Source organism: Musca autumnalis, unplaced genomic scaffold, assembly GCF_047663935.1.
Source record: "Musca autumnalis isolate F117 unplaced genomic scaffold, ASM4766393v1 scaffold_4, whole genome shotgun sequence".
In the NCBI taxonomy this organism is placed as follows: Eukaryota; Metazoa; Arthropoda; class Insecta; order Diptera; family Muscidae; genus Musca; species Musca autumnalis.
The window spans coordinates 167,866,868-167,879,457 of NW_027411977.1; the positions used below are offsets into that span (position 1 = coordinate 167,866,868).

General features: G+C 31.6%; 3 long non-coding RNA genes across 4 annotated transcripts; all 3 read left to right on the top strand.

Annotated features, from left to right (window-relative positions):
* Positions 1 to 556: 556 nt before the first annotated feature.
* Positions 557 to 1,296, top strand: LOC141401052 (uncharacterized). Of its 2 annotated transcripts, none has more exons than XR_012412258.1 (3): positions 557 to 686; positions 940 to 1,110; positions 1,166 to 1,296. It is a non-coding gene; the product is annotated as an uncharacterized lncRNA (long non-coding RNA). The 2 variants fall into 2 exon arrangements; XR_012412259.1 differs by having other exon boundaries at positions 565 to 686; positions 965 to 1,110.
* A 4,598-nt stretch (positions 1,297 to 5,894) lies between these two features.
* LOC141401248 (uncharacterized) lies at positions 5,895 to 6,632 on the top strand. Its single transcript, XR_012412301.1, has 3 exons — positions 5,895 to 6,035; positions 6,289 to 6,459; positions 6,515 to 6,632. It is a non-coding gene; the product is annotated as an uncharacterized lncRNA (long non-coding RNA).
* Positions 6,633 to 11,240: 4,608 nt separating this feature from the next.
* Positions 11,241 to 12,381, top strand: LOC141403845 (uncharacterized). Its single transcript, XR_012412910.1, has 3 exons — positions 11,241 to 11,381; positions 11,635 to 11,805; positions 11,861 to 12,381. It is a non-coding gene; the product is annotated as an uncharacterized lncRNA (long non-coding RNA).
* Positions 12,382 to 12,590: the final 209 nt, after the last annotated feature.

Consider the following 12,590-nt stretch of genomic DNA (forward strand, 5'->3'; position numbering starts at 1 on the left):
AATTAATCCACAAATATGTGCCTATTTTGTCTAAAATATCCCAACATACCAAATAAAAATTTAAAGTAATAAAACTTGAGAATAATATTATATTTTAACTTTAGAATAAAATTATATTTCAACTTGAGAAAAATATTATATTTTAGCTTGAGGATAATATTATAAAATGTACAAACTTTTCAAAGGGTGTCTGAAAATTATTTTTAAGGGGAGTACACACTAACAGTCAAAACTGACAGTCAACGTACTTTTAGGACAATTTTCCGGCAAATAACAACTTTTAGTTAGCTAAAAACGTTTAAAATACAATATTTACGGTATTATTTAGAGATTACAAAAGAAAATTTTCAGTTAGGCTTTGATATTCACGAAATAGACCTCGATGACTGTCAGTTTTGCTTGTCAATGTGTACTATACTTTATACGAATTTTTGTTGATTGACATTTGTTGATAAATTCGTTTTCACAAAAAAAACATTTTTCCGTATTTAACATCGATCTTTAATTTTATGTGTTTAAATTCATATTCGCGTTGTGTTAAAAAATAATAAATGTAAAAAGTAGTAAAAATAGCGGTTCTGGTATAAACAATATTCTGCGTTCTTGAAGTTGCAATGAACAAAGTGAAAGTTATGAATCTTCAATTAATTATAAAATTAAAGAAATCAATATTCGAGATGAGTTGGGTAAATGCATTCTAATATTTTTGCAATAAGATGCCGCACAAATGTGCGCAATTTCAAACATTTTTGTTGAAAGGCGGGGTTTTTCTATGTGAATGATCATACAATAATAAATGCCTAAAGTTTAAACATTTTATGCGTTAAACTCGTATTTCAACAAAAATGGTTGAAATAGCGCGTACTGTGCCTCATCTTGTTGCAAAAAATTTAGAGTGTGGAGTGTTGAAAATTTAATTAAAAACTCTGCATTATTAAGATGATTGTTCTAAATCTACAAAAAGCATTAAGAACTCTCCCAGAGATGCCGGAAGTGTCCCGCTTGCAGCAGGTTGAAAATGTGACCACTTTCGACCGGAAGGCTTCTTGACAGATTTTCCTTGTAATTCGGTTCGGCAACTAGCATGCAAAGGCAAATACGGCATAGGAGGTAAGTTCAAGTTAGAAATTAACTTAAAAAATATAACTAAATTTCTACTTCGTAGATGCAGCTGTGGACACGTTGGACCCAAACATTCTTTCAGTTCGTTGAGTTCGTTGAAGATGCGAAACATATGTAAACACCGCAAATGCAAATAAAAAATACAATTATTTAATAATATCTTAAACAGACAAATTGAATTACTTGTGAACTCAATTTTCATAAAAATAACTAGCTGACCCGGTCCGCTTTGCTGGCCCGTTTTTGAGGTCCCGGTATAAACATTTACAACAACAACTTTTTTCTACAACGGATTTCTACTACCAACACACCAACTAATGATGTAGACCACAATTACCAATGTCATGTTTACCAATAATAATATCTGAAATTTCACGTTTTGGTCAAAACAGCTGTGGGGGAGGTCACCCGAGACCACTGCTTCCCGTTATACTATGAGAATTTGCATTGAAAGCTGTTATTTCGATATTTTGAAGAACTTTGGCTGATTTCATAATCGATTGTTTTGGAATTTTGGTCAAGTGCCATTTCAAATTATCGGAATTTTACTGTGAAAATTGGGAAGTTAACCGCAATGTCTAACTTATTGAAGCCAGTGTTTATAGCGCTTTTAAAGACACGCGTACTAACTTTAAGGATATTATCTGCAATTATACATTTTTGTAAAAAAAAATTGTGGACCGCGATTTTTCACTTCCACGATGACCATTCAGGGTCAGGGCAATAATTACCATAGCATTGCAAAAAATTTGTAAACAATAGGTTGAAAAATATCTTCGATTTTACGTTTTGTTAAAAAAAATTGTGTGGGAGGTACCCTGGTCACTCCACTGACCACTATAAAAAGTAGTTAAAAACCTATTCTCAGACCTACAAACTCCACATACAAAATTTCATCAAATTCGGTCCAGCCGTTTCGGAGGAGTTCAAAGCCGAACACCGTGACAGGAGAATTATATATATATATAGATAATAAAATAAGTAAAATCATAAAAAATGTAGAAATATTAACTAAATTAATAGAATTCGAATAAAAATGCAAAAAATTATATATAAGCTTGTTTTAAAACTATACGGATAAGCTTAAGACAATATTAATATCATAAGCTTATTAAACAATTACAAGGGTAAGCTTATAAACAAGGGTTCCGTTTCGATTATTCTATAATTATGGCATAAGCTTTTAACAACAAATTTCTCAAGTATTTTATAAGCTTAAGGCTTATGTTGGTAAGCTTATTATAATATAATTCTCAAGCTTTTTTGTTATGTTGGGATATCATAGACAACCAGAGAAATTCGATAAAGCAATAAAATGTAAAATTTGTATTGCTTATTCCATAAATTTTATGGTAATCTTAATATTTCATTGGGTGTATGTACACTTTTTACCTATTAATTTTTTAATTTTTATAGAATTTACCGCTATTCGTATTATGGAATATATTTTTGTTGTATGTAATATTGTTTATTAGGGATATGAAATAGAACTATGTATGTACTTGGATTTTCATAAAAATGTTTCCTTACCCTTAAAACTCGAGATTTATAGGGTGTATGTAGACTTTTTTGGTTGACTGTAATAAGAAAACTTTCGGGAAAGAAGACAAATACGCTAACACCCATTAAAAATAAAAACGGAAATATTCTTACGGGCGATGAAGAACAACTTAATAGGTGGAAAGAACAGTTCAAAGAAGTACTAAATACCACGTGTCAGTCAGAACAAACACCTCAATCAAACCAAGGCTCAAATAACACCAACCACCCAAATCCCCGCGGATACCATAAACATAAATCCTCCTTCGCTGTTAGAAGTTTCGACTGCAATAACTCTGAACTGAAAAATGGAAAAGCCGCAGGCATAGATGATTTACCAGCTGAATTTTATAAATCTAATCCTCCGACGCATAGTGCGAAATATGGGCACTTTAGTGGAACTTTTCCCATAACTTTTAATGTGAAGAAAATGTTTCTTGTAGTTGATGGTCGTATGTGGATAAATATGGGCCACATAGACCTGCGGTTTCCTATAGCCCCACATATCGGGGGTGACCGTTTTTACGTATTAGGTTCATTTTTCAACCGTTTTTGCTGCAAATTGGTATATTGGGGATTCAGTGGATGAAGAACATACACATAGCCCAGAAAATCTGCGTTCACATTACTACTTTTCAAAAATGATACTAAAACATTAATAAATGGGTAAATGAGAACAGTTTTTCTTTTATAAATATGTTATTGGCACTCTTTAGTACCAGAATAAAAAGAAAATTCCAGAAAATATATTACTATTACGAAGATAATGGTATAAAAGTGTTACAACTGCTAAATTAGAGCCCCAAAAAGTCTGCGTTCACTTTGTATGTTATAATAATACCGGTAGTTTTTTGAATTTTTTTTTTTGCAGTTTTCTCCCATTTTTAATCAATATTGTCCCATTTGGTCATTTTATGAGCTCGTTTGCACAAATAACATACAAAAGGAATTTATTTCAAGAATGGAAAACAAGGGCAAAGAAATTAGCATTGATTCTAAGCAAATAATGGAAAAAGCTATCGAAATATTGGTGAAACTGTGGTTAGGACATATTAGTCCATACAGAGAGTGATAATTAACTAATATATTTTCTTTTTCCATAATTTACCTAGAATTTTCCTTTTATCAATCCTAAATTCTTTGCCCATGTTTTCCTTCTTGAAATAATTTATTTTTTTAAAGTTACAGTTAGGCAACAAATGTATTGCAAAAACCAAAATTGTAGAAAATTTCATAGTAATTGTTTGTTTATGGCAACAAATTATGTAAAAACTATACGGTTTTTTTGCAAATCTCTTGCTATATGTCCTTACAACAATATTCCGTCAAAATATGCAAAGGTTATTTGCGGTTTATAACAAATACGGTCAAAAATAAGAATTAACTACTACTTGGGGTGACAATAAAAGTATTGCAAAAATTACCAAATCGATGGTTTCTTCGAGAATTGCCAAAGGTGTGTTCCTTAATGAGTTGTCTATCCACTTTGGACATTCATTGGAGCATTAATGAGCTTAGTTAAACCAAAAATTAAGGCTGGGTATGTTCCACTCTAAGGTACTGGTTATTGTTGTAAGGACCTATTGCAAGAGATTTGCACTAAAAACCGTATAGTTTTTACATAATTTGTTGCCATAAACGAACAATTAATATGAAATTTTCAAAAATTTTGGTTTTTGCAATACATTTGTTGCGTAACTGTATGTGCGCAAACGAGCTCACAGAATGATCAGTTGCGACAATATTAATTTAGCAGTTGTAACACCTTTATACCGTTATCTTCGTAATAGTGATATATTTTCTCGAATTGTTCTTTTTATTCTGGTACTAAAGAGTGCTAATAACATGTTTGTAAAAGAAAAACTGTTCTCATTTACCAATTTATTAATGTTTTAGTATCATTTTTGAAAAGTATTAAGGTGAACGCAGACTTTCTGGGCTATGTGTATGTTCTCCATCCACTGAAACCCCAATATACCAATTTGCAGCAAAAACGGTTGAAAAATGAACATAATACGTAAAAACGGCCACCGCCGATATGTGAGGGCTATAGGAAACCGCAGGCCTATGTGGCCTATATTTATCCACATACGACTCTCAGCTACAAGAAACATTTTTGGAAAATTTTAGTAACCTACGTTGGCTTAGGTACGAAATTTTGGTTGCAACAAGATAACGTTTCAAAGCATATTGCGGAGATTGTAAGGCGTTGGCTTCTATATAATGTCCAGATCTGCGTTTTGACGTAAAAATTCCGGTTTATAGTTATTATCACTCTCTGTATGGACTAGTGTGCTCTATCTACAGTTTCACCAATATTTCGATAGCATTTTCCATAATTTACCTAGAATTTTCCTTTTATCAATCCTAATTTCTTTGCCCTTGTTTTCCTTCTTGAAATAATTTATTTTTGAAAGTTACAGTTAGGCAACAAATGTATTGCAAAAACCAAAATTGTAGAAAATTTCATATTAATTGTTCGTTTAGTCAACAAATTATGTAAAAACTATACGGTTTTTGTGCAAATCTCTTGCTATAGGTCCTTACAACAATATTCCGTCAAAATAGGCAAAGGTTATTTGCGATTTATAACAAATACGGTCAAAAATAAGAATTAACTACTACTTCTTCTTTATTGCATATTCGATATTCGAATGTTAGCGACCATATTACATTTCATGTATAATTTTCTTTATATATTGTTGACAAAATATGAATATAAATCTCTGTTTCTTGCGACACTTATTAAATTTTCGGCATTTCGAAATTCCGTCCATTGTTGAATATTTTGAATAAAATTATATTTCAACTTGAGAAAAATATTATATTTTAGCTTGAGGATAATATTATAAAATGTACAAACTTTTCAAAGGGTGTCTGAAAATTATTTTTAAGGGGAGTACACACTAACAGTCAAAACTGACAGTCAACGTACTTTAAGGACAATTTTCCGGCAAATAACAACTTTTAGTTAGCTAAAAACGTTTAAAATACAATATTTACGGTATTATTTAGAGATTACAAAAGAAAATTTTCAGTTAGGCTTTGATATTCACGAAATAGACCTCGATGACTGTCAGTTTTGCTTGTCAATGTGTACTATACTTTATACGAATTTTTGTTGATTGACATTTGTTGATAAATTCGTTTTCACAAAAAAAAACATTTTTCCGTATTTAACATCGATCTTTAATTTTATGTGTTTAAATTCATATTCGCGTTGTGTTAAAAAATAATAAATGTAAAAAGTAGTAAAAATAGCGGTTCTGGTATAAACAATATTCTGCGTTCTTGAAGTTGCAATGAACAAAGTGAAAGTTATGAATCTTCAATTAATTATAAAATTAAAGAAATCAATATTCGAGATGAGTTGGGTAAATGCATTCTAATATTTTTGCAATAAGATGCCGCACAAATGTGCGCAATTTCAAACATTTTTGTTGAAAGGCGGGGTTTTTCTATGTGAATGATCATACAATAATAAATGCCTAAAGTTTAAACATTTTATGCGTTAAACTCGTATTTCAACAAAAATGGTTGAAATAGCGCGTACTGTGCCTCATCTTGTTGCAAAAAATTTAGAGTGTGGAGTGTTAAAAATTTAATTAAAAACTCTGCATTATTAAGATGATTGTTCTAAATCTACAAAAAGCATTAAGACCTCTCCCAGAGATGCCGGAAGTGTCCCGCTTGCAGCAGGTTGAAAATGTGACCACTTTCGACCGGAAGGCTTCTTGACAGATTTTCCTTGTAATTCGGTTCGGCAACTAGCATGCAAAGGCAAATACGGCATAGGAGGTAAGTTCAAGTTAGAAATTAACTTAAAAAATATAACTAAATTTCTACTTCGTAGATGCAGCTGTGGACACGTTGGACCCAAACATTCTTTCAGTTCGTTGAAAGTATAAAGATGCGAAACATATGTAAACACCGCAAATGCAAATAAAAAATACAATTATTTAATAATATCATAAACAGACAAATTGAATTACTTGTGAACTCAATTTTCATAAAAATAACTAGCTGACCCGGTCCGCTTTGCTGGCCCGTTTTTGAGGTCCCGGTATAAACATTTACAACAACAACTTTTTTCTACAACGGATTTCTACTACCAACACACCAACTAATGATGTAGACCACAATTACCAATGTCATGTTTACCAATAATAATATCTGAAATTTCACGTTTTGGTCAAAACAGCTGTGGGGGAGGTCACCCGAGACCACTGCTTCCCGTTATACTATGAGAATTTGCATTGAAAGCTGTTATTTCGATATTTTGAAGAACTTTGGCTGATTTCATAATCGATTGTTTTGGAATTTTGGTCAAGTGCCATTTCAAATTATCGGAATTTTACTGTGAAAATTGGGAAGTTAACCGCAATGTCTAACTTATTGAAGCCAGTGTTTATAGCGCTTTTAAAGACACGCGTACTAACTTTAAGGATTTTATCTGCAATTATACATTTTTGTAAAAAAAAAATTGTGGACCGCGATTTTTCACTTCCACGATGACCATTCAGGGTCAGGGCAATAATTACCATAGCATTGCAAAAAATTTGTAAACAATAGGTTGAAAAATATCTTCGATTTTACGTTTTGTTAAAAAAAATTGTGTGGGAGGTACCCTGGTCACTCCACTGACCACTATAAAAAGTAGTTAAAAACCTATTCTCAGACCTACAAACTCCACATACAAAATTTCATCAAATTCGGTCCAGCCGTTTCGGAGGAGTTCAAAGCCGAACACCGTGACAGGAGAATTTTATATATATATAGATAATAAAATAAGTAAAATCATAAAAAATGTAGAAATATTAACTAAATTAATAGAATTCGAATAAAAATGCAAAAAATTATATATAAGCTTGTTTTAAAACTATACGGATAAGCTTAAGACAATATTAATATCATAAGCTTATTAAACAATTACAAGGGTAAGCTTATAAACAAGGGTTCCGTTTCGATTATTCTATAATTATGGCATAAGCTTTTAACAACAAATTTCTCAAGTATTTTATAAGCTTAAGGCTTATGTTGGTAAGCTTATTATAATATAATTCTCAAGCTTTTTTGGTAAGTTGGGATATCATGGACAACCAGAGAAATTCGATAAAGCAATAAAATGTAAAATTTGTATTGCTTATTCCATAAATTTTATGGTAATCTTAATATTTCATTGGGTGTATGTACACTTTTTACCTATTAATTTTTTAATTTTTATAGAATTTACCGCTATTCGTATTATGGAATATATTTTTGTTGTATGTAATATTGTTTATTAGGGATATGAAATAGAACTATGTATGTACTTGGATTTTCATAAAAATGTTTCCTTACCCTTAAAACTCGAGATTTATAGGGTGTATGTAGACTTTTTTGGTTGACTGTAATAAGAAAACTTTCGGGAAAGAAGACAAATACGCTAACACCCATTAAAAATAAAAACGGAAATATTCTTACGGGCGATGAAGAACAACTTAATAGGTGGAAAGAACAGTTCAAAGAAGTACTAAATACCACGTGTCAGTCAGAACAAACACCTCAATCAAACCAAGGCTCAAATAACACCAACCACCCAAATCCCCGCGGATACCATAAACATAAATCCTCCTTCGCTGTTAGAAGTTTCGACTGCAATAACTCTGAACTGAAAAATGGAAAAGCCGCAGGCATAGATGATTTACCAGCTGAATTTTATAAATCTAATCCTCCGACGCACAGTGCGAAATATGGGCACTTTAGTGGAACTTTTCCCATAACTTTTAATGTGAAGAAAATGTTTCTTGTAGTTGATGGTCGTATGTGGATAAATATGGGCCACATAGACCTGCGGTTTCCTATAGCCCCACATATCGGGGGTGACCGTTTTTACGTATTAGGTTCATTTTTCAACCGTTTTTGCTGCAAATTGGTATATTGGGGATTCAGTGGATGAAGAACATACACATAGCCCAGAAAATCTGCGTTCACATTACTACTTTTCAAAAATGATACTAAAACATTAATAAATGGGTAAATGAGAACAGTTTTTCTTTTATAAATATGTTATTGGCACTCTTTAGTACCAGAATAAAAAGAAAATTCCAGAAAATATATTACTATTACGAAGATAATGGTATAAAAGTGTTACAAATGCTAAATTAGAGCCCCAAAAATCTGCGTTCACTTTGTATGTTATAATAATACCGGTAGTTTTTTGAATTTTTTTTTGCAGTTTTCTCCCATTTTTAATCAATATTGTCCCATTTGGTCATTTTATGAGCTCGTTTGCACAAATAACATACAAAAGGAATTTATTTCAAGAATGGAAAACAAGGGCAAAGAAATTAGCATTGATTCTAAGCAAATAATGGAAAAAGCTATCGAAATATTGGTGAAACTGTGGTTAGGACATATTAGTCCATACAGAGAGTGATAATTAACTAATATATTTTCTTTTTCCATAATTTACCTAGAATTTTCCTTTTATCAATCCTAAATTCTTTGCCCATGTTTTCCTTCTTGAAATAATTTATTTTTTTAAAGTTACAGTTAGGCAACAAATGTATTGCAAAAACCAAAATTGTAGAAAATTTCATAGTAATTGTTTGTTTATGGCAACAAATTATGTAAAAACTATACGGTTTTTTTGCAAATCTCTTGCTATATGTCCTTACAACAATATTCCGTCAAAATATGCAAAGGTTATTTGCGGTTTATAACAAATACGGTCAAAAATAAAAATTAACTACTACTTGGGGTGACAATAAAAGTATTGCAAAAATTACCAAATCGATGGTTTCTTCGAGAATTGCCAAAGGTGTGTTCCTTAATGAGTTGTCTATCCACTTTGGACATTCATTGGAGCATTAATGAGCTTAGTTAAACCAAAAATTAAGGCTGGGTATGTTCCACTCTAAGGTACTGGTTATTGTTGTAAGGACCTATTGCAAGAGATTTGCACTAAAAACCGTATAGTTTTTACATAATTTGTTGCCATAAACGAACAATTAATATGAAATTTTCAAAAATTTTGGTTTTTGCAATACATTTGTTGCGTAACTGTATGTGCGCAAACGAGCTCACAGAATGATCAGTTGCGACAATATTAATTTAGCAGTTGTAACACCTTTATACCGTTATCTTCGTAATAGTGATATATTTTCTCGAATTGTTCTTTTTATTCTGGTACTAAAGAGTGCTAATAACATGTTTGTAAAAGAAAAACTGTTCTCATTTACCAATTTATTAATGTTTTAGTATCATTTTTGAAAAGTATTAAGGTGAACGCAGACTTTCTGGGCTATGTGTATGTTCTCCATCCACTGAAACCCCAATATACCAATTTGCAGCAAAAACGGTTGAAAAATGAACATAATACGTAAAAACGGCCACCGCCGATATGTGAGGGCTATAGGAAACCGCAGGCCTATGTGGCCTATATTTATCCACATACGACTCTCAGCTACAAGAAACATTTTTGGAAAATTTTAGTAACCTACGTTGGCTTAGGTACGAAATTTTGGTTGCAACAAGATAACGTTTCAAAGCATATTGCGGAGATTGTAAGGCGTTGGCTTCTATATAATGTCCAGATCTGCGTTTTGACGTAAAAATTCCGGTTTATAGTTATTATCACTCTCTGTATGGACTAGTGTGCTCTATCTACAGTTTCACCAATATTTCGATAGCATTTTCCATAATTTACCTAGAATTTTCCTTTTATCAATCCTAATTTCTTTGCCCTTGTTTTCCTTCTTGAAATAATTTATTTTTGAAAGTTACAGTTAGGCAACAAATGTATTGCAAAAACCAAAATTGTAGAAAATTTCATATTAATTGTTCGTTTAGTCAACAAATTATGTAAAAACTATACGGTTTTTGTGCAAATCTCTTGCTATAGGTCCTTACAACAATATTCCGTCAAAATAGGCAAAGGTTATTTGCGATTTATAACAAATACGGTCAAAAATAAGAATTAACTACTACTTCTTCTTTATTGCATATTCGATATTCGAATGTTAGCGACCATATTACATTTCATGTATAATTTTCTTTATATATTGTTGACAAAATATGAATATAAATCTCTGTTTCTTGCGACACTTATTAAATTTTCTGCATTTCGAAATTCCGTCCATTGTTGAATATTTTGAATAAAATTATATTTCAACTTGAGAAAAATATTATATTTTAGCTTGAGGATAATATTATAAAATGTACAAACTTTTCAAAGGGTGTCTGAAAATTATTTTTAAGGGGAGTACACACTAACAGTCAAAACTGACAGTCAACGTACTTTAAGGACAATTTTCCGGCAAATAACAACTTTTAGTTAGCTAAAAACGTTTAAAATACAATATTTACGGTATTATTTAGAGATTACAAAAGAAAATTTTCAGTTAGGCTTTGATATTCACGAAATAGACCTCGATGACTGTCAGTTTTGCTTGTCAATGTGTACTATACTTTATACGAATTTTTGTTGATTGACATTTGTTGATAAATTCGTTTTCACAAAAAAAAACATTTTTCCGTATTTAACATCGATCTTTAATTTTATGTGTTTAAATTCATATTCGCGTTGTGTTAAAAAATAATAAATGTAAAAAGTAGTAAAAATAGCGGTTCTGGTATAAACAATATTCTGCGTTCTTGAAGTTGCAATGAACAAAGTGAAAGTTATGAATCTTCAATTAATTATAAAATTAAAGAAATCAATATTCGAGATGAGTTGGGTAAATGCATTCTAATATTTTTGCAATAAGATGCCGCACAAATGTGCGCAATTTCAAACATTTTTGTTGAAAGGCGGGGTTTTTCTATGTGAATGATCATACAATAATAAATGCCTAAAGTTTAAACATTTTATGCGTTAAACTCGTATTTCAACAAAAATGGTTGAAATAGCGCGTACTGTGCCTCATCTTGTTGCAAAAAATTTAGAGTGTGGAGTGTTAAAAATTTAATTAAAAACTCTGCATTATTAAGATGATTGTTCTAAATCTACAAAAAGCATTAAGACCTCTCCCAGAGATGCCGGAAGTGTCCCGCTTGCAGCAGGTTGAAAATGTGACCACTTTCGACCGGAAGGCTTCTTGACAGATTTTCCTTGTAATTCGGTTCGGCAACTAGCATGCAAAGGCAAATACGGCATAGGAGGTAAGTTCAAGTTAGAAATTAACTTAAAAAATATAACTAAATTTCTACTTCGTAGATGCAGCTGTGGACACGTTGGACCCAAACATTCTTTCAGTTCGTTGAAAGTATAAAGATGCGAAACATATGTAAACACCGCAAATGCAAATAAAAAATACAATTATTTAATAATATCATAAACAGACAAATTGAATTACTTGTGAACTCAATTTTCATAAAAATAACTAGCTGACCCGGTCCGCTTTGCTGGCCCGTGTTTGAGGTCCCGGTATAAACATTTACAACAACAACTTTTTTCTACAACGGATTTCTACTACCAACACACCAACTAATGATGTAGACCACAATTACCAATGTCATGTTTACCAATAATAATATCTGAAATTTCACGTTTTGGTCAAAACAGCTGTGGGGGAGGTCACCCGAGACCACTGCTTCCCGTTATACTATGAGAATTTGCATTGAAAGCTGTTATTTCGATATTTTGAAGAACTTTGGCTGATTTCATAATCGATTGTTTTGGAATTTTGGTCAAGTGCCATTTCAAATTATCGGAATTTTACTGTGAAAATTGGGAAGTTAACCGCAATGTCTAACTTATTGAAGCCAGTGTTTATAGCGCTTTTAAAGACACGCGTACTAACTTTAAGGATTTTATCTGCAATTATACATTTTTGTAAAAAAAAATTTGTGGACCGCGATTTTTCACTTCCACGATGACCATTCAGGGTCAGGGCAATAATTACCATAGCATTGCAAAAAATTTGTAAACAATAGGTTGAAAAATA